A 20,051-nucleotide genomic window follows, 5' to 3' on the forward strand; every position below is an offset into this window, starting at 1 on the left:
TTTAACCTGTTTGGGCCTGCATCCAAATAATGTGCAGGCCTGTTTGAAGAGAATTGGTTTTGAAATTTATAAAAGAGATCATATGAAATGCATTACTCAATTAAGTAAAGGAATTTATATTTTAGTATAGAATACTGTACCATCTGCTGGATGAATATAACTAATTAAATTTGACTTGGTATGTGATTCAAACAAACAGTTGAAAAATGAAAAGTCTATAACGAATTCTTCGGCAGCACCTGAAATGATAGATACCCACTGGGAAAGATTGCATCCAGCCCTGCTCAGGTTGCAAGCAGACTTTCCATTGTCTGGCTGCAGTATGCATAATGTTTGCATTAAAAAGCTCGTCCGTTTCAGTAACTGCTCACCAACAACACAGAAAACCCAAATGCAGTGTTTGTGCTGCTGTTTTCAAAGAACTAAAAACCTAACAGGATGAAATCAAAATAATTGCGAAGCTTCCCTGGCCACAGAAAGGAATGACTTCGTTCTAAAGTATACTGCCAAAATGCCTGTTTAAGAAGAGGCAACCAAAACAATCCTGCACAAAATAGCCATTGTTTGTAAAACTGCAATTAAATTGAAATGCTACAGTGACAAATCAGGCTAAAGCCATATAACTCTTTGGTCTTGAATCTGAGGCAAAGGTAGCTGTCTCTATAGGTATTGGTTGTACCTGTCAGATGGAAGTAGTATTATGTCACCTTGTCAGGAAACCTATTAGGGGAAACTAAAGGATTTAGAAAGTGCTTTATACCAAACGTATAAACTTACCTATATAGATACTAGGATAACAAAATGTTTAGTTAATAGAGAAACATTTCTATGGAAACGTGATTACTCAGTGTCGAGTACTGAAACATCATGCTTGACTTTTTCACTTTTCCTCCAGATGTTCTTACTCTGTGTTGACACAGCCTTGGTACTTTGTATCAGCCAAATGAATCATTGATTGAGCGCCCACAAGGGTGCTAGCTTTCTGTCTTTGGTAAGAACGATGTCTTTTGAAGATCAGTCATCATTTCTCCAGGGAATTTTTGGCAAAATTAATACATTTTCATACTTAAATGATGTGTCTTTTAAGAAAATAACAGTATATCTTTTTCTTTTTTTTAAACATCTTTATTGGAGTATAATTACTTCCCATTGTTGTTAGTTTCTGCTGTATAACAAAGTGAATCATATATATATATACATATATCTCCATATCTCCTCCCTCTTGCATCTCCCTCCCACCCTCCCTATCCCACTCCTCTAGGTGGTCACAAAACACCGAGCTGATCTCCCTGTGCTATGTGGCTGCTTCCCACTAGCTATCTATTTTATGTTTGGTAGTGTATATATGTCCGTGCCACTCTCTCACTTCGTATCATTTTCTTAAAGGGACATTTCAAAGCATTCCTTCGTTTGTTCAAACAGTTGAATGCACAGTAGCATTTAATAAGAATGAGATGAATGAGTGCAGCTGGCTCTGGGATCCATAAACAGAGGAGAACTGGGTCGAGAAACAGATCTATATAATTTGGTGGTAAATGCTTCTGAGTAGCATATGCTTCCCCTTGGGCTGATGGTGTTTAATGAAGCACTCAGTATCATCACACTTCAGAGGAGAGTTAGGGTTGGACAGAAAAGAAAGCAGAAGTCTTGCCTGAGGAGCAGGAGTTGATCCCAGTAGCGCCTAGATGAGGACAGAGGTTTCTCAAGTTTCATTTGTACAGGAATTAAGAATCCACGTGAAATGGGCATTTTGGAATTAACTAGCTCATTCAAATACAGAGGTTATTTTCCTATAACCATTTTCCGTGGTATGAAAAATCATGGTCATCTTGGGGGACTACATAAGACAGTGGAATTCAAAGTAACCTGTTGACATATGGGAATGATAGGAACACATGCCAAATCGAAATAAGAAGGAGCATATGAAATAAATCACTGCAAAGCTGAACACATGTAGGTAGAGCTGGCCAAATTAGACTAGGAAAACCAAGAAAAAAACCAGAATGAGATAAATGCTTGAGGTTAGAGTCAGGGGTTACAGTCATTCTCCTGAGGTCAGAAGAAGCTTCAACATACAACCTGAGCTATAGGATTTGAAGGTATTTACAACAAAATTCCATCTAGCAAAGCCATCAAGCCTGATTCTTTAATTGTATATTTATTAAAGACACTTCAAAGGCGATCCCTGTTAAGCTGACCTGCCTGTTTACAATACGTGAACACTTAAGAATGACTTTATAAACATATATCATTTGCCAAGGTTGAAAATCTCCAACATGCTTTATAAATATGTTATCCAGGCATTGTTAAAAAACTGGAACTCTTGTCCTGGCAAGAGGATTTCTGGCAGGTATCTGTGGGATTTCCTGTTTTTCCTGTTTCAACATTGTCTGAGTAGGTGATGAGCACCTGTCAGTCAGAAAGAATGGTGACTTGCACCTGTGCTCCTTGGAAACGCCGTCCTATCAAATTGGGGCTCTGGACCTTCCCTCCAGTAGCCTGTCTGAGGTGGCACTGGCAGGAGAAGAATCTTGTCATACTTTTGAAGTTTCCCTTTAAAGTTGTTTTGAGCCAGTCTGTCAACAGGTGTATGATTTTTCTGCCAGGTAGCAGCAGTTAAGACATCAACTGCTATTTCCTTGATTGCAGAGGGGGAGCAGGAGGTGGAGAGGTACTCACCAAGCACAGTTTAGGTTAGAGGCAGCATCTGGGTCTCTGTAAGAAACTGATTTTAACCAGTTTGGCAGGTGATCTGATTGAGAAAAATGGCATCAAGTGACATTTTTCAGGTCACAGAAAGGTAATGCGGAACAGAACCTTAGAAAGAACTGTCATTAAGACCCACTGTCCCCACGGAGACTGGATACAGCCACTCCTCCCCTTGCTTAAGAGGTTTGAATTTAAATAATAGAGACATACTTTAGGTTTTTATTAGGTATTTTAAAACTAGTTTCTTAGAGTCAGATCTTTGGTGTACACATTTAATTTTAGAAAAATATACATTTGGGGGAGTTGATACAATTCTGCTTTTCTTAATTTGATGTGACTCATCCACCACCATTTGGGAAGCACTATCAGCTGTTGCTCTTCCCTGACCCATGCCGGTTGGTGCGTTAAAAGCAGGGACTGAGGGCTTCCCTGGTGGCGCAGTGGTTGGGAGTCCGCCTGGCGATACAGGGGACACGGGTTCGTGCCCCGGTCCGGGAAGATTCCACATGCCACGGAGCGGCTGGGCCCGTGAGCCATGGCCGCTGAGCCTGCGCGTCCGGAGCCTGTGCTCCGCAACGGGAGAGGCCACGACAGTGAGAGGCCTGTGTACCACAAAAAAAAAAAAAAAAAAAAAGCAAGAACTGAGGCAATATTAATAATAATTACAGCTATTATTTATTAAGTGCTAACTCTTAATGTGTTCCATGCACTTTGCCTGTATTATCTCATTTAACCCTCACAAAACCACTCTGAAATAGGTATTATTGTTATTCCCATTGTACAGATAAGGAAACTGAGGCACAGGAAGTATAGTTAATATTAGAGTATTCCTTTTCATCTTTCTAACTCCAGCTAACATAATTCCTAGAACAGAGTGGTTACAGGTTAGGATTACGTTGTAACCTGCCTCTGGTGTCCTGCTTTCAGTCTCGACTGTGGGTCCTACCTTACTGACTTCAACTCTCACTCTGAGTCAATTGTTTTAAGACAATTGCCTTTAACCCCTAGCAAAAATAACAACTATTACTCAAATCTAATAAAGATGTATGATATTAGCATATTTCTTAACCTTCATTCCCAAAATTCATCATCTCACTTCAAACAATACCGATTGCTTGATCACTTCACTCATTAGTTCATAAGCTTAACAACAATTCGTTGAGTGATGAAACCAAAATGTGGAGTCAAGACCTCACTTTAAATCTGGTTTCTGCCATTTACCAGTTATGTAGTCTGAGACAGGATCCTCTAGCTAAAAGAGCTGATCTTTGGAATCAGACAGATATGAGTTCTTAATTAATTGCTGACTTCAGATCAATTGTTTTAACTTCTCTAAACTTCAGTTTCTTTATCTGTAAAAAACAGGATTATTGGGAGGAGAATTAATATAAGCAGAGTGCCTAGCATTGGGCTGAGTACAGAGAATGTATACATTAAATTGTGCCTATTGCTAATATGTAACTTTTCAAGGAGAACATATCTGTTGAATCAAGGTAGATGCAAATTGATTTCCAGGGAAAGGCAAGAGTGGTGTGACCAGGGTTCCAGGGCCCACCTCACGTCCCTGCCCACCCCTCATTTCTGTTCCAGGGACCCACTCCGTCCTGAAGGTCCAGAGCCAGGAGTGAGCAAATGGTGGGGAGGCATGAATTAGAAGGAGATCGCCCAGTACTCCTCCTGACTGGCCTATCTCCTCATCCTTTTTCAACTTCAGAAGCAATTAGCACATATTTCTTCCCACTAAGCAGCTGTGTGGGGCATTTATAGATAGTGCAGTCCAACTCTAAGTAGAAAGTAGGCATTGCGGTCCTCAAAGATCATTCACATGGATTTGACTGATTATGAGGATGACTGTTGACATGTACAGATGTAGAAATTATCAGTGCTTCTTACTTGAAGAGAGCCAGGTATCTGAAGAGCCAGCCATGAGTAGTCATGCATAGAAAGACAGAATGAGAAAATTTAAGGAGAAAAAAAACAAAATGAGATACTACTTTTTTTTTCTTTCTTAATGGTCTCTGCTTCGGAAAATATGTAATTGATCAAAAAGAAAACTTAATTTCTCTCACTTTATAAATACTATATTGTTCTGTATAAGTACGTTATACGACAATCGTTTCTTCTTAGTGTTCAGTATTCTCTAGAGCAGCGGTCCCCAACCTTTTTGGCACCAGGAACTGGTTTCATGGAAGACAATTTTCCACAGACTAGGTGGTGGGCGTGATGGTTTCCAAACTGAACCATGCAGGCAAGATTCAAGCTTTTGTTCTCATTCAGTCCTCTAACAGGCCACTGGCCAAAGCATAGTCAGGGCCAGCATCATTTTGGAAAGAAGTATTAAGTATTTTCCTAATACTAAGTACATTAAGTACTCTGTCCATAATTGGGGCTGGAGGATGGCACCACCAAATTATATGATAGAGAGTGTGTATATCTAATCCTGATATATGATCCCTATCCATGTAGATAAATTCTATTGCTTTTTATGAGTTTCTTGTTTGTTTGCTTGTTTTTTAATCCTTGCTGAACTCTTACCACTGTAATAGTTGTTGAAACTTTGGGGTTTTCAAGGCAGATAATCAGATAATTTGTATATAATGACAGTTTAATGTCCTCCCTTTCAATGCTTATACCTATCATTTCTTTTTTCTTTCCTTAGAGTATTGGCCAGGACCTACTCTGTTGAACAGTAGTGGTGATAGTGGGCAACTTTGTCTTGTTGCAGATCTTACAGGTAATAAGTATGATGTTTCTCCATTAACTATAATGTTTAATGTAGGTGTTTTGTATATAATCTTATCAAGTTAAGGAAATCCTCTTTCATTCTTCATTTGCTGAGAGTTTTAACCATAGTCATTAAATTCTATCAATATTTAGATAGTTGAGATAATTATATAATTTTTCTCACTTGGTTGTTAATGTGGTTAGTTACAGTGATAGAATATCTGATGATTATCCTATAATTCCTATTTGAACTGTATTAATTTTTAAATAACCTGAAAGTTAATTTCATCTGTGTTCATTGGTGAAATTAACCTATAACCGTTTTCTGTCTTTCTTTTTGCGGTACGCGGGCCTCTCACTGTTGTGGGCTCTCCTGTCGCGGAGCACAGGCTCCGGACGCGCAGGCTCAGCGGCCGTGGCTCACGGGCCCAGCCGCTCCGCAGCATGTGAGAGGGGCACGAACCTGTGTCCCCTGCATTGGCAGGCGGACTCTCAACCACTGCGCCACAAGGGAAGCCCCCTTTTTCTGTCATTTTTATTGCCTTTATTCCACGGTGCAAGATTATGTTAGTCTGATAAATCGAGCTAGGTAGCTTTCTCTTACTTTTTATCTGAAATAACTTTTACAAAATAGGACTAAATTTTCTTTACATGTTTGGTAGAATTTACATACAAAACTACCTGGGGCTGAAGCTTTTTGGAGGTAGAGATTTTTTGATTGCTGTTTCAGCATCTTTAAATGTCTTTGGACTTTGTTCTGCCCTCTTTCCCACCTTTCTTTCTCCTCTCCCCTTCCTCTTTGTCCTCCTTTATGCTGCAAACTCACGTCAACTTTACTTAGCTTGTAAAGACCAATTCTTCTTTTACAGCAATGTTTGCCAATTCTTTTGAACAGCAAATACACTTCTTAGAGAAATATCATGCTCTAGGCATGCCTTTGTTAATTTAGATCAGCAGCTGGAGTGCTTCTTGTGCCAGTTTGGATTTTAATACTTTTCTACAAATTGACTCATTTAAATTTTGAAATTTATCTGTTTCATCTGGGTATTTATATTCATTGAGTATTCATATCTATTAGCATATAGTTATTCATAATACTCTCACCACTTTTAGTTTCTACTAAGTCTGTGGTTGTTTCTCTTTTTTCATTCTGTATTGTTAGTTTATCTTATTTTTTCTTTATAAGTTTCACCAGAGATCTATCTCACTAAACTTTTCAAAGAACCAACATTTGGTTATATTAATCTTCTCCATTTTTATATTACTTTTCATCTCATTTATTTTGGCCCACATCTTTATTATTTATGTTTGTACTACTGCTTTCTTTAAAACTTCTTGAGTTGAATGATTCAGTTACCTACTTTTAACTTTTATTTCCTGATAAATATATTTAAATGCAATAGTGTATTTAAATAGAAATAGAGCTTTAATTTTAATCCAACATACTTAGGAATGTATTATAAGTATTGTTATTTAAGTCTAAACATTTTGTAACTTTTTCCATGTTGTCCTTTTTGAACTCAAGAATTATTTAGTATTGTTAAATAATTTTATATTTTATATGGTTTTATCTAATCTTCTTTATTCCTTTCTTTAAGACTTAAGCTAGTTAAGTAGACAAATGAGGGCATACAGATGGTAGTTGAAAAGGTGGTAGAAAATGGATTGTAGTTCCCTGTAGGGCTGGTGAATTAAAGGAATTTGGGAATTAGATTGAGCTGGAAAGAGCTTAAAATGTGGAACTTGCAACTGAGATTACAAAGTAGTTATGAAGTGGTTTCAGTTATCAGTAATGACAAGGTCTAGGGAAAGCCTCCAGCATGAATACTGAGGTAGGGTGAGGACACCTTCCTCACCTGAAGAGAGAGGTCATGGTTATGGAAGTCCATGAACATCATCCATATGGATAAGGAAGTCACCTAAGACTTAAGACAGGAGTAGTGTTGGATAGAATGACAGGAGCTAGGAGCTAGATCGTCAAGGAATGGCAGGGGTAGTAGATGATTACAGCAAAAAGAAACAGAGAATTGACCTGAGAACCTCAGCTGGAAGTGTCAGGGGAATGGGACAGACACTGGATTAGAAGCAACAAGAAAATGCTAGGAAGACATCTGCAGTGTCTCTGGGTTCCAAAGTAAGAGGGGTGTGAGAGCGAAAATAGTCACCCACTGAGAAGACTGAGGGGAAATGGTGTCCTCAGGGGAAATCCAGGTTTTTGCAGAGCCTGAAGGTAAAGAGAGGGTGTAGCAAAAAGGTCAAGGATATGAGTGATTTGCTGAGGACTACTGATTGTGACATCTGGAGGGCCCAGTGTAAAGGTTTTAGGACCTAGGAAACGGTGGGAGATGGGTCAGAGAAGGAAGCATAAAGAGATATAAATTATGGGAGATATAGAATGACCTGGGATTTAATATAGTGGCTGATATAAAGAAGTTACACACCATAGTGAGATTGGTCCTCCTGTTCTAACATAGCTAAGGGTCATATGAGTGGTGGGGAAAGGCTTAGAAAAAGAAGGGGAGCTTATAAGAGGGAAAGTCTATAAAAAGCATGAAGGAATCAAGGTCTCCTTCAGATTTTTAATGTTCTTTTTATGCATGTTTATTATACTTATTTAAAATTTTAGTTCCATTTGTTTCAACAATTCTGCTTCAGGGATTACATGTTGTTTAGCTGTTGTCATTTAAATAAGAATTTTTTTTGAGGTCCAAGAGGGAAGGGATATATGTATACATATAGCTGATTCACTTCATTGTATAGCAGAAACTAACACATAATTGTAAAGCAACTATACCCCAATTTAAATAAATAATAAATAAGAAAGAATTTTTATCAAAGAAGGGCCAAAGGTCAGGGGCTACCTGGCGAATGTCGGAGAAGAGCACAAGTACAGGGCCAGGCCACTTGTCTCACTTTAACTAGAAATTTCCTTGTCCTGGATGCAACCTTGAATCGAGTAGAAGCAGCATTAGCATTGGCAGGGCACTCTCCTGTGGCTGTAATTCACCAACTCTGGAGGAATGGCTTTGGGCTTCCTCTGGCCAAATGGCCTTTAGACACTAGTGTTTCCTTCCCCCTGTGTGGAACGCTCTCCCTTCTTCCACTCTTCTCTTCTCCCAGTTAACTCCAGCCCAAGGGTCACTTTATTGGGGAAACTCTCCCTCTATCTCCAATCTAGACCTCCTGTTTTTGTTTGTTTGTTTGTTTGTTTTTTACCAAGACCCCAACTGGAATTTCTGTTCCATCATTTGCCGTATGATTTTTTTTTTTTGCGGTACGCGGGCCTCTCACTGTTGTGGCCTCTCCCGTTGCGGAGCACAGGCTCCGGACGCGCAGGCTCAGCGGCCACGGCTCACGGGCCCAGCCGCTCCGCGGCATGTGGGATCTTCCCGGAGCGGGGCACGAACCCGTGTCCCCTGCATCGGCAGGCAGACTCTCAACCACTGCGCCACCAGGGAAGCCCTAGACCTCCTGTTTTATGCTCTCCTAGAAACTTGTTCCTTTCCTTCAGAGCATTTATCTCAATTTGTAATGACAGATTCATTATCATGATTATTTGATTTATGACTATGTTTCCACAAGCCTGTAAACTGCAAGAAAGTGGAAATGGTGTCTCTTTTTAGTTATCATATTATCACCAGCATTCTGGGCAGTGCCTGTTTTGTAGCCCACACTTAATAAAGGAATGAATGAATAAATGATTTAACAGAAGAGCAGATGATGCTGAGGACAGTTTCCATTGGATACAAGCCCTTAATATGTTTTTTAAAAAGGAGGGAGGTGGTCTTGAGAACAGATTATTTGAATTAGCACTTCCTGTGTTGTGTCGGGTAGCATTCTAAGACAAGCACTCATAACTTTCTTTCAATTGCTATCTATAGTTTTTACTACTGTATCAAACTTCTAACCTGGTACTTGGAGGTGGGAGAGTGAAAACCGATAAGAACTTAAAAGCTTTCTATATATATATATTTTAAAATATATATATATGTAATATATATTATATACAACTTTATATACATATATATGTATACATATACATATATATTTAATATCAAACTTTCATATGGAAAAATCACAGGGTTATAATGTAGCAAAACTATTTTGGAAACTGCCGAATTAACTTTATTGATATGATTGATTGCAGATGGTAACATGGACCAATGCAAGGCATAGTATTTCAAGGTTAAGTACTATTGTGTTCCAATTAAATTGTGGGTCAGAAGAGCAGAACATCCTCCTTTGAATTCTCTGAATTGTCAAGTCTCATCTACCCTAAACAGGTTTCTCTATGAGACAGTCTTGCTGAGAGAATAAGCTTCTCAAGGGTCGAGGTGAATGGTTTATGATTAGATGGCAGCAAAAACATGAAATACATTAATTAGTCTGTAGTGTTTAACCACCGATTTTACTAAACTGATTCCCTGATTCTGTCAGTCCTATAGTTTGTGTGCCAAACCCACTTTGGTTTTACACACACAACCCACCCCCTCCCCCTTCCACTCTGAATCTGACATTCAGTAATGTCATCTTTATTATCTTGTTGATAATGTTGTACTGTTAACTAAATGGCAGTTTTGCCTATTTCTGTCAAGGTCCAATCAACATGGTTAGGCTGATATTTAGGAATCATAATGATATGTTAGCAGTGAATAATTTTAACATATTAATTGTTTATTCCTCTGGTTGTGAGGCCCTGAAGAAACTAATGACAGTAGCCTTGGTTGATTTCACATTTCTTTTAGTTGAGATCATTAGTATACTGAAGTGTTGAAATGTCACTTCTGACATTTTTCTTTGCAATTAAAGTCAGTTTATCTAACATTTGTCATTTTTTTTCAAAAGAAAATAATTAGGAAGTGAGCAGTTTTGTTCATTCAGTTTCCCCATTAGGAACCATTCATTTTTATGTTAAAAATACTCTTAATTATTGTATTAGCAGCTTCAGCAAAATCAACTGGCAAATCAAATTGCTATGCATATATATCCTATATTATGTAATATATAGTAACATAAGTGCTTGGTGTTATCTTAACACCTTCTCAGAGAATTTTTTTTTTTAACATCTTTATTTGAGTATAACTGTTTTACAATAGTCTGTTAGTTTCTCCTTTACAACAAAGTGAATCAGTTATACATATACATATGTTCCCATAACTCTTCCCTCCTTTGTCACCTTCCCTCCCACGCTCCCTATCCCACCCCTCTAGGTGGTCACAAAGCACAGAGGTGAAGTCCCTGTGCTATGCTGCAGCTTCCCACTAGCTATCTAATTTACATTTGGTAGTGTGTATATGTCCCTGCCACTCTCTCACATCGTCACAGCTTACCCTTCCCCCTCCCCATATCCTCAAGTCCATGCTCTAGTAGGTTTGTGTTTTATTCCCATCCTACCCCTAGTCTCTTCATGACATTTTTTAAATCTTAGATTCCATATATATGTGTTAGCATACGGTATTTGTTTTTCTCTTTCTGACTTACTTCACTCTGTATGACAGATTCCAGGTCTATCCACCTCATTACAAATAACTCAGTTTCATTTCTTTTTATGGCTGAGTAATATTCCATTGTATATATGTGCCACATCTTCTTTATCCATTCATCTGTTGATGGACACTTAGGTTGCTTCCATGTCCTGGCTATCGTAAATAGAGCTGCAATAAACATTTTGGTACATGACTCTTTTTGAATTATGGTATTCTCAGGGTACATGCCTAGTAGTGGAATTGCGGGGTCATATGGTAGTTCTATTTGTAGTTTTTTAAGGAACCTCCATACTGTTCTCCATAGTGGCTGTATCAATTTACATTCCCACCAGCAGTGCAAGAGTGTTCCCTTTTCTCCACACCCTCTCCAGCATTTATTGTTTCTAGAGTTTTTGATGATGGCCAATCTGACCGGTGTGAGATGATATCTCATTGTAGTTTTGATTTGCGTTTCTCTAATGATTAATGATGTTGAGCATTCTTTCATGTGTTTGTTGGCAATCTGTATATCTTCTTTGGAGAAATGTCTATTTAGTTCTGCTGCCCATTTTTGGATTGGGTTGTTTTTTTTTTGTTATTGAGCTGCCTGAGTTGCTTATAAATTTTGGAGATTAATCCTTTGTCAGTTGCTTCATTTGCAAATATTTTCTCCCATTCTGAGGGTTGTCTTTTGGTCTTGTTTATGGTATCCTTTGCTGTGCAAAAGCTTTTAAGTTTCATTAGATCCCATTTGTTTATTTTTGTTTTTATTTCCATTTCTCTAGGAGATGGGTCAAAAAGGATCTTGCTCTGATTGATGTCATAGTGTTCTGCCTATGTTTTCCTCTAAGAGTTTGATAGTGTCTAGCCTTACATTTAGGTCTTTAACCCATTTTGAGTTTATTTTTGTGTGTGGTGTTAGGGAGTGTTCTAATTTCATACTTTTACATGTAGCTGTCCAGTTTTCCCAGCACCACTTATTGAAGAGGCTGTCTTTTCTCCACTGTGTTTCCTTCCCTCCTTTACCAAAGATAAGGTGACCATATGTGTGTGGGTTTATCTCTGGGCTTTCTATCCTGTTCCATTGATCTATATTTCTGTTTTTGTGCCAGTACCATACTGTCTTGATTACTGTGGCCTTGTAGTATAGTCTGAAGTCAGGGAGCCTGATTCCTCCAGCTCCATTTTTCGTTCTCAAGATTGCTTTGGCTATTCGGGGTCTTTTGTGTTTCCATACAAATTGTGAAATTCTTTGTTCTAGTTCTGTAAAAAATGCCAGTGGTAATTTGATAGGGATTGCATTGAATCTGTAGATTGCTTTGGGTAATAGAGTCATTTTCACAATGTTGATTCTTCCAATCCATGAACATGGTATATTTCTCCACCTATTTGTATCATCTTTAATTTCTTTCATCAGTGTCTTATAGTTTTCTGCGTACAAGTCTTTTGTCCCCTTAGGTAGGTTTATTCCTAGATATTTTATTCTTTTTGTTGCAATGGTAAATGGGAATGTTTTCTTATTTCATTCTCAGATTTTTCATCATTAGTGTATAAGAATGCCAGAGATTTCTGTGCATTAATTTTGTATCCTGCTACTTTACCAAATTTATTGATTAGTTCTACTAGTTTTCTGGTAGCATCCTTAGTATTCTCTATGTATAGTATCATGTCATCTGCAAACAGTGACAGCTTTACTTCTTCTTTTCCTATTTGGATTCCTTTTATTTCCTTATTTTCTCTAATTGCTGTGGCTAGAACTTCCAAAACTAGGTTGAATAAGAGTGGTGAGAGTGGGCAACCTTGTCTTGTTCCTGATCTTAGTGGAAATGGTTTCAGTTTTTCACCATTGAGAACAATGCTGGCTGTGGGTTTGTCATATATCGCCTTTATTATATTGAGGAAAGTTCCCTCTATGCCTACTTTCTGCAGGGTTTTTATCATAAATGGGTGTTGAATTTTATCAAAAGCTTTCTCTGCATCTATTGAGATGATCATATGGTTTTTCTCCTTCAGTTTGTTGATATGGTGTATCACATTGATTGATTTGCGTATATTGAAGAATTCTTGCATTCCTGGAATAAACCCCACTTGATCATGGCGTATGATCCTTTTAATGTGCTGTTGGATTCTGTTTGCTAGTATTTTGTTGAGGATTTTTGCATCTATGTTCATCAGTGATATTAGCCTATAGTTTTCTTTCTTTGTGACGTCTTTGTCTGGTTTTGGTATCAGGGTGATGGTGGCCTCATAGAATGAGTTTGGGAGTGTTCCTCCCTCTGCTATCTTTTGGAAGAGTTTGAGAAGGATAGCTGTTAGCTCTTCTCTAAATGTTTGATAGAATTCGCCTGTGAAGCCATCTGGTCCTGGGCTTTTGTTTGTTGGAAGATTTTTAATCACAGTTTCAATTTCAGTGCTTGTGATTGGTCTGTTCATATTTTCTATTTCTTCCTGGTTCAGTCTTGGCAGGTTGTGCATTTCTAAGAAGTTGTCCATTTCTTCCCAGTTGTCCAATTTATTGGCATAGAGTTGCTTGTAGTAATCTCTCATGATCTTTTGTATTTCTGCAGTGTCAGTTGTTACATCTCCTTTTTCATTTCTAATTCTATTGATTTGAGTCTTCTCCCTTTTTTTCTTGATGAGTCTGGCTAATGGTTTATCAATTTTATTTATCTTCTCAAAGAACCAGCTTTTACTTTTATTGATCTTTGCTATTGTTTCCTTCATTTCTTTTTCATTTATTTCTGATCTGATCTTTATGATTTCTTTCCTTCTGCTAAATTTGGGGTTTTTTTGTTATTCCTTCTCTAATTGCTTTAGGTGCAAAGTTAAGTTGTTTATTCGAGATGCTTCCTGTTTCTTAAGGTAGGATTGTATTGCTATAAACTTCCCTCTTAGAACTGCTTTTGCTGTATCCCATAGTTTTTGGGTCGTCGTGTCTCCATTGTCATTTGTTTCTAAGTACTTTTTGATTTCCTCTTTGATTTCTTCAGTGATCACTTCGTTATTAAGTAGTGTATTGTTTAGCCTCCATGTGTTTGTACTTTTTACAGATCTTTTCCTGTAATTGATATCTAGTCTCATAGTGTTGTGGTCAGAAAAGATACTTGATACAATTTCAATTTTCTTAAATTTGCCAAGGCTAGATTTGTGACCCAAGATATGATCTATCCTGGAGAATGTTCCATGGGCACTTGAGAAAAATGTGTATTCTGTTGTTTTTGGATGGAATGTCCTATAAATATCAAGTAAATCCATCTTGTATAATGTATCATTTAAAGCTTGTGTTTCCTTATTTATTTTCATTTTGGATGATCTGTCCATTGGTTACAGTGGGGTGTTAAAGTCCCCTACTATGATTGTGTTACTGTCGATTTCCCCTTTTATGGCTGTTAGTATTTGCCTTATGTATTGAGGTGCGCCTATGTTGGGTGCATAAATATTTACAATTGTTATATCTTCTTCATGGATTGATCCCTTGATCATTATGTAGTGTCCTTCTTTGTCTCCTGTAATAGTTTTTATTTTAAAGTCTATTTTGTCTGATATGAGAATTGCTACTCCAGCTTTCTTCTGATTTCCATTTGCATGGAATATCTTTTTCCATCCCCTCACTTTCAGTCTGTAAGTGTCCCTAGGTCTGAAGTGGGTCTCTTGTAGACAGCATATATATGGGTCCTGTTTTTGTATCCATTCAGCCAGTCTGTGTCTTTTGATGGGATCATTTAATCCATTTACATTTAAGGTAATTATCGATATGTATGTTCCTATTACCATTTACTTAATTGTTTCGGGTTGTTCTTGTAGGTCTTTTCCTTCTCTTATGTTTCTTGCCTAGAGAAGTTCCTTTAGCATTTGTTGTAGAGCTGGTTTGGTGGTGCTGAACTCTCTCAGCTTTTGCTTGTCTGTAAAGGTTTTAATTTCTCCATCAAATCTGAATGAGATCCTTGCTGAGTAGAGTAATCTTGGTTGTAGGTTTTTTTCCTTCATCACTTTAAATATGTCCTGCCACTCCCTTCTGGCTTGTAGAGTTTCTGCTGAAAGATCAGATGTTAGCCTTATGGGGATTCCCTTGTGTGTTATTTGTTGTTTTTCCCTTGCTGCTTTTAATATGTTTTCTTTGTATTCAATTTTTGACAGTTTGATTATTATGTGTCTTGGCGTGTTTATTCTTGGGTTTATCCTGTATGGGACTCTCTGTGATTCCTGGACTTGATTGACTATTTCCTTTCCTATATTAGGCAAGTTTTCAACTATAATCTCTTCAAATATTTTCTCAGTCCCTTTCTTTTTCTCTTCTTCTTCTGGGACCCCTATGATTCGAATGTTGGTGCGTTTAATGTTGTCCCAGAGATCTCTGAGACTGGCCTCAGTTCTTTCATTCTTTTTTCTTTCTTCTGCTCTGCAGTAGTTATTTCCACTATTTTATCTTCCAGGTCACTTATCCGTCCTTCTGCCTCAGTTATTCTGCTACTGATCCCGTCTAGAGTATTTTTCATTTCATTTATTGTGTTGCTCATCATTACTTGCTTCCTCTTTATCTCTTCTAGGTCCTTGTTAACTGTTTCTTGAAATTTGTCTATTCTATTTCCAAGATTTTGCATCATCTTCACCATCATTATTCTAAATTCTCTTTCAGGTAGATTGGCTATTACCTCTTCATTTGTTAAGTCTGGTGTGTTTTTATCTTGTTCCTTCATCTGCTGTGTGTTTTTCTGTTTTCTCATTTTGCTTATCTTACTGTGTTTGGGGTCTCCCTTTTGCAGGCTACAGGTTCGTAGTTCCTGTTGTTTTTGGTGGCTGTCCCCAGTGGCTGAGGTTGGTTCAGTGGGTTGAGCAGGTTTCCTGGTTGTGGGGACCAGTGCCCCTGTTCTGGTGGATGAGGCTGGATCCCATCTCCCTGGTGGGCAGGTCCACGTCTGGGGGCGTGTATGGGGATGTTGGTAGCCTTACTGTGGTTCTAGGCAGCCTCTCTGCTAATGGATGGGGCTGTAGACCTGTCTCGCTCTTTGTTGGGTATAGAGTGTCCAGCACTGTTCGTTGCTGGTCCTTGAGTGAATCTGGGTCTTGGTGTTGAGATGGAGATCTCTGGGAGATTTTCGCCATTTGATATTACGTGGAGCTGAGAGGTCTCTTGTGGACCAGTGTCCTGAGGTTAGTTCTCCCACCTCAGAGACACAGCCTTGACACCTGGCTGGAGTGCCAAGAGCCTTTAATCCACACGGCTCAAAACAAAAGGGAGAAAAAAATAGAAAGGCAAGAAAGGAAGGAAGAAAGGAAGAAAGAAAAGGGGGGAAGAAAGGAAGGGAGGAAGGAAGGAGGGAATAAAGAAAGGAAGGGAGGAGGGAAGGAAGGAGGGGAATAGGAAAGAAAGGAAGGAAATAGGAAAGAAAGGAGGGAAGAAAGGAAGAAAGAAAAGGGGAGAAGACAAAATAAAGTAGGGTGAAATACAGTTATTAAAATACCAAAATAATTATTAAGAAGAAAAATCTCTATTAAAGAAAAAACAATAAAAGACCAAAAAAAAAAAAAATGGTCGGTCTAACCCCAGGACAAATGGTGAAAACAAAGCTACACAGACAAAATCTCACACAGCAGCACCCACATACACACTCACAAAAAGAAAAAAGAGGAAAATAATAGTATATATTGCTCCCAAAGTCCACTCCCTCAACCTGGGATATTTCTCTGTCTATTCAGGTTTTCCACAGATGCAGGGCACTTCAAGCTGACTGTGGAGCTTTAACCCGCTGTTTCTGAGGCTGCTGGGAGAGACCTCCCCCTCTCTCTGTTTGCACAGCTCCTGGGGCTCAGCCCTGGACCTGGCCCCGCCTCTGCGCGCAGGTTGTCGGAGGGCGTCTGCCCTTCGCTCAGAGAGGGCGGGGTCAAAGGAGCAGCGTTAACGGAGCAGCTGATTCGTGGTCTCTGGCTCACGGGGGGGGGGGGGGGGGCACGGATGTGGGGCGAGTCCGCGGCGGCAGAGGCCGGCGTGAGGCTGCACCGGCCCGAGGCGCGCCGCGGGTTTTCCCGGGGAAGCAGTCCCAGGATCCCGGGACCCCGGCACTGGCGGGCTGCACAGGCTCCCAGGAGGGGCGGTGTGAAGAGTGACCTGTGCACAGGCTCCCGGGAGGGGCGGTGTGGAGAGTGACCTGTGCTCACACAGGCCTCTTGGTGGCGGCAGTAGCAACCCTAGCATCCCACACCTGTCTCTGTTGTCCGTGCCGACAGCCGCAGCTCGCGCCCGTTTCTGGAGCTCCTTTAAGCAGCGCGCTTAAACCCCTCTCCTCGCACAGCAGGAGGTAAAGAGGGAAGAAAAGGTCTCTTGCCTCTTCGGCAGCTCCAGACTTCTCCCGAACTCCCTCCTGACCAGCCGTGGTGCACTAACCCCTTCAGGCTGTTTTCACTCTGCCAACTCCAGACCTTTCCCTGGGATCCGCCCGAGGCTCAGTTCCCAGCCCCGCCCGCCGCAGCGCGTGAGCAGACAAGCCTCTCGGGCTGGTGAGTGCTGATCGGCACCGATCCTCCGTGCGGGAAACTCTCTGCTTTGCCCTCCGCACCCTGTTGCTGCGCTCTCCTCCGCGGCTCCGAAGCTTCCCCCTCCACCACCCGCAGTCTCCGCCCGCGAAGGGGCTCCTAGTGTGTGGGAACCTTTCCTCCTTTACGGCTCCCTCCCACTGGTGCAGGTCCCGTCCCTATTCTTTTGTCTCTGTTTATTCTTTTTTCTTTTGTCCTACCCAGTTACGTGGGGAGTTTCTTGCCTTTTGGGAGGTCTGAGGTCTTCTGCCAGCGTTCGGTGGGTGTTCTATAGGAGAAGTTCCACGTGTAGATGTATTTCTGATGTATCTGTGAGGAGGAAGGTGATCCCCGCGTCTTACTCTTCCGCCATCTTCTCAGAGAAATTTTAAATGAAAATCTTGGTAGTTCAGTTTATAGGACACTAAAATCCTTTCAAAGTAGCCTATGACCTGTGGAAAGAAGATCATCCATTTCTAGACATTTTCCAGTCAGTAATCTGCAGTAAGGTACACACACTCATGTGCACACACATATGTATATAAACACATAAATATTATATATATATAATAAAGACTGTAAAAGTCCAGACATGAGAGCTGTAATGCAGGCAAAGATATAATAAAATACAAATTTGAAAGTACAAAATACAATTGAAAACATAATTAAAAAGCAAATATCTGGGAGATATAATCATTCAAACATTATAGACAAGGATTAATAGGCTTAATTATAAATATTTATATTAATTCATGAGAAGAATACCAAAATGCTAATATAAAATACAGTGGGGAAGGGGGACAAGGAATTTGAGCAGACAGTTCAAGGAAGTGATACATAAATGAAAGATACTATTCACCTTCACTAATAATCAAAGAAATGCAAATTATAGTATCAATAAAACATTTCTTTAGCAAAACTAAAGATATATATATATATATATTTTTTTTTTTTTTAAGTAAGAAGTTCAGGTCAAAATGGCCCACTAAGTTTAAACTTAAAGGTATTGCTCCAAACACAGAGCAGTGTTAGATTAAATCTAAAAAGAGAAAAGCAGAAAGACATATCTGGTTCAAAAAGAAGATAAGTCCATGTAACTTTAGAAACAATACAAAAAATTTTTAAAGTCATAACAGATCACTATAAACTTTATGCTAATATATCCTTCAAAGAGATAGACAATTTTTTTCTTCTGTACAAAGGGGACATGGTTCAAGCCTTGGTCGGGGAAGATCCCACATGCGGCAGAGGAAATAAGCCTGTGCACCACAACTACTGAGCCTGCACTCTAGAGCCCAGGAGCCACAACTACTGAAGCGTGCCTAGAGCCTGTGCTCTGCAGCAAGAGAAGCCACCACAATGAGAAAGCCACGCAACCGCAATGTAAAGTAGTACCCCCAGCCCCCCCTCCCCTCCAAGGGGCAAAGAAACAAAGACCCAATGCAGCCAAAAATAAATAATAAATTAATAAATTTTTTTTTTAAAGATAAGAGAAAGAATTAAACGAAAACAAAATATGATACAAAAGATTAACAAATATAGAAATTGATTATTTGAAAAAACTAATGAAATTTGCAAACCTCTAGCAGTGTAATTAAGAAACAGGGAGAGAGGGAGCTCAAAATGAACAATATTGATCATGGAAAAGAAACATAACAAATAGAACAGAATCTAGATTAGAAAGGTCTAAGAAGAAAGGAGTGTTTCACACTGTAACTCCAATTGATCTGAAAATTGTATCTCTGTTAGCTGTTAAAAATAGAATGGTCTATGATTAACAGCAAATATTCTTAACCTTGTTTTGAATCCCAACTTTTCCACTTACTATGTGTAAAATATTTAACTTCTCTGTGCCTCAGTTCCTCATCTCTAAATGGAGATAATAGTAGTACCTTCCTCATAGGTTTAAGTTAATAAAATTCAATAAATGAATATATTTTACCTGTCTTTCAAATAGGATGATCCAAGTAAGTGTTTGCTACAACTACTAGAGTATTAATTTGGGTTAACTCTAGAGGAGCAATATTCTTGTGAGTCTTCTTTTTGCTACTGTACTCTTATGCGTTTTCAATGCTTATTATCATGTCCAAGTCAAGCATGCTGAAAGGGAGAGCAGATGAAATCAAACTCAGAAATTACTTTACAGTAGTGCTTATTAGAGGTTGGAGAAGGAGGTGGAACTTAATAACTGAAGAAAAGTATTTTAGAAATTTATATCTCTGCATTGCATACCTCATTGAGATTAGGCTGTAGTCAATTTATACTGCAAGTAAATATAAGCAGTTTCCAAGTTTAAGTCATAAAGTCTAAGCCATGTTCCAGTTAAAAATATCAAATCAATTCAATAAATCATATTTAGTTATTTTGGTGAAACTCAGCATATTTTATTTTAGTAACTGGCTGAAGAGTTTGTGTCCTGCCAGAGAGCAAGGTCCTTGAAGGTGTGACTGTGTTTTATTCAATATTATGTTGTGTTTCTAGTACAGAGTGTGTCATGCACTAGTCCATCATAAATATTTGGCTAATGAATAAAGTATTAATCAATAACAGATTTCTATGCAGCATCTTAGCAAGTGCCCAAGAACTTTCTTTCTTATATTCAGCCTATGCATTTATTCTAATCATGCACTAGTCCATCATAAA

The 20,051-nt window shown here is 39.0% G+C and overlaps 1 long non-coding RNA gene across 1 annotated transcript in view; it reads left to right on the top strand.

The window, feature by feature from the left end:
• LOC136792261 (uncharacterized) overlaps window positions 1-20,051 on the top strand; it is a 221,407-nt gene that overhangs the window by 177,490 nt on the left and 23,866 nt on the right. Inside the window, exon 4 of the long non-coding RNA XR_010835790.1 lies at window positions 5,369-5,443. This is a non-coding gene — a long non-coding RNA (uncharacterized lncRNA). The remainder of the gene's footprint in view (window positions 1-5,368; window positions 5,444-20,051) is intronic.

The sequence above is a fragment of the Kogia breviceps genome, chromosome 12 (genome assembly GCF_026419965.1).
Source record: "Kogia breviceps isolate mKogBre1 chromosome 12, mKogBre1 haplotype 1, whole genome shotgun sequence".
NCBI lineage: Eukaryota > Metazoa > Chordata > Mammalia > Artiodactyla > Physeteridae > Kogia > Kogia breviceps.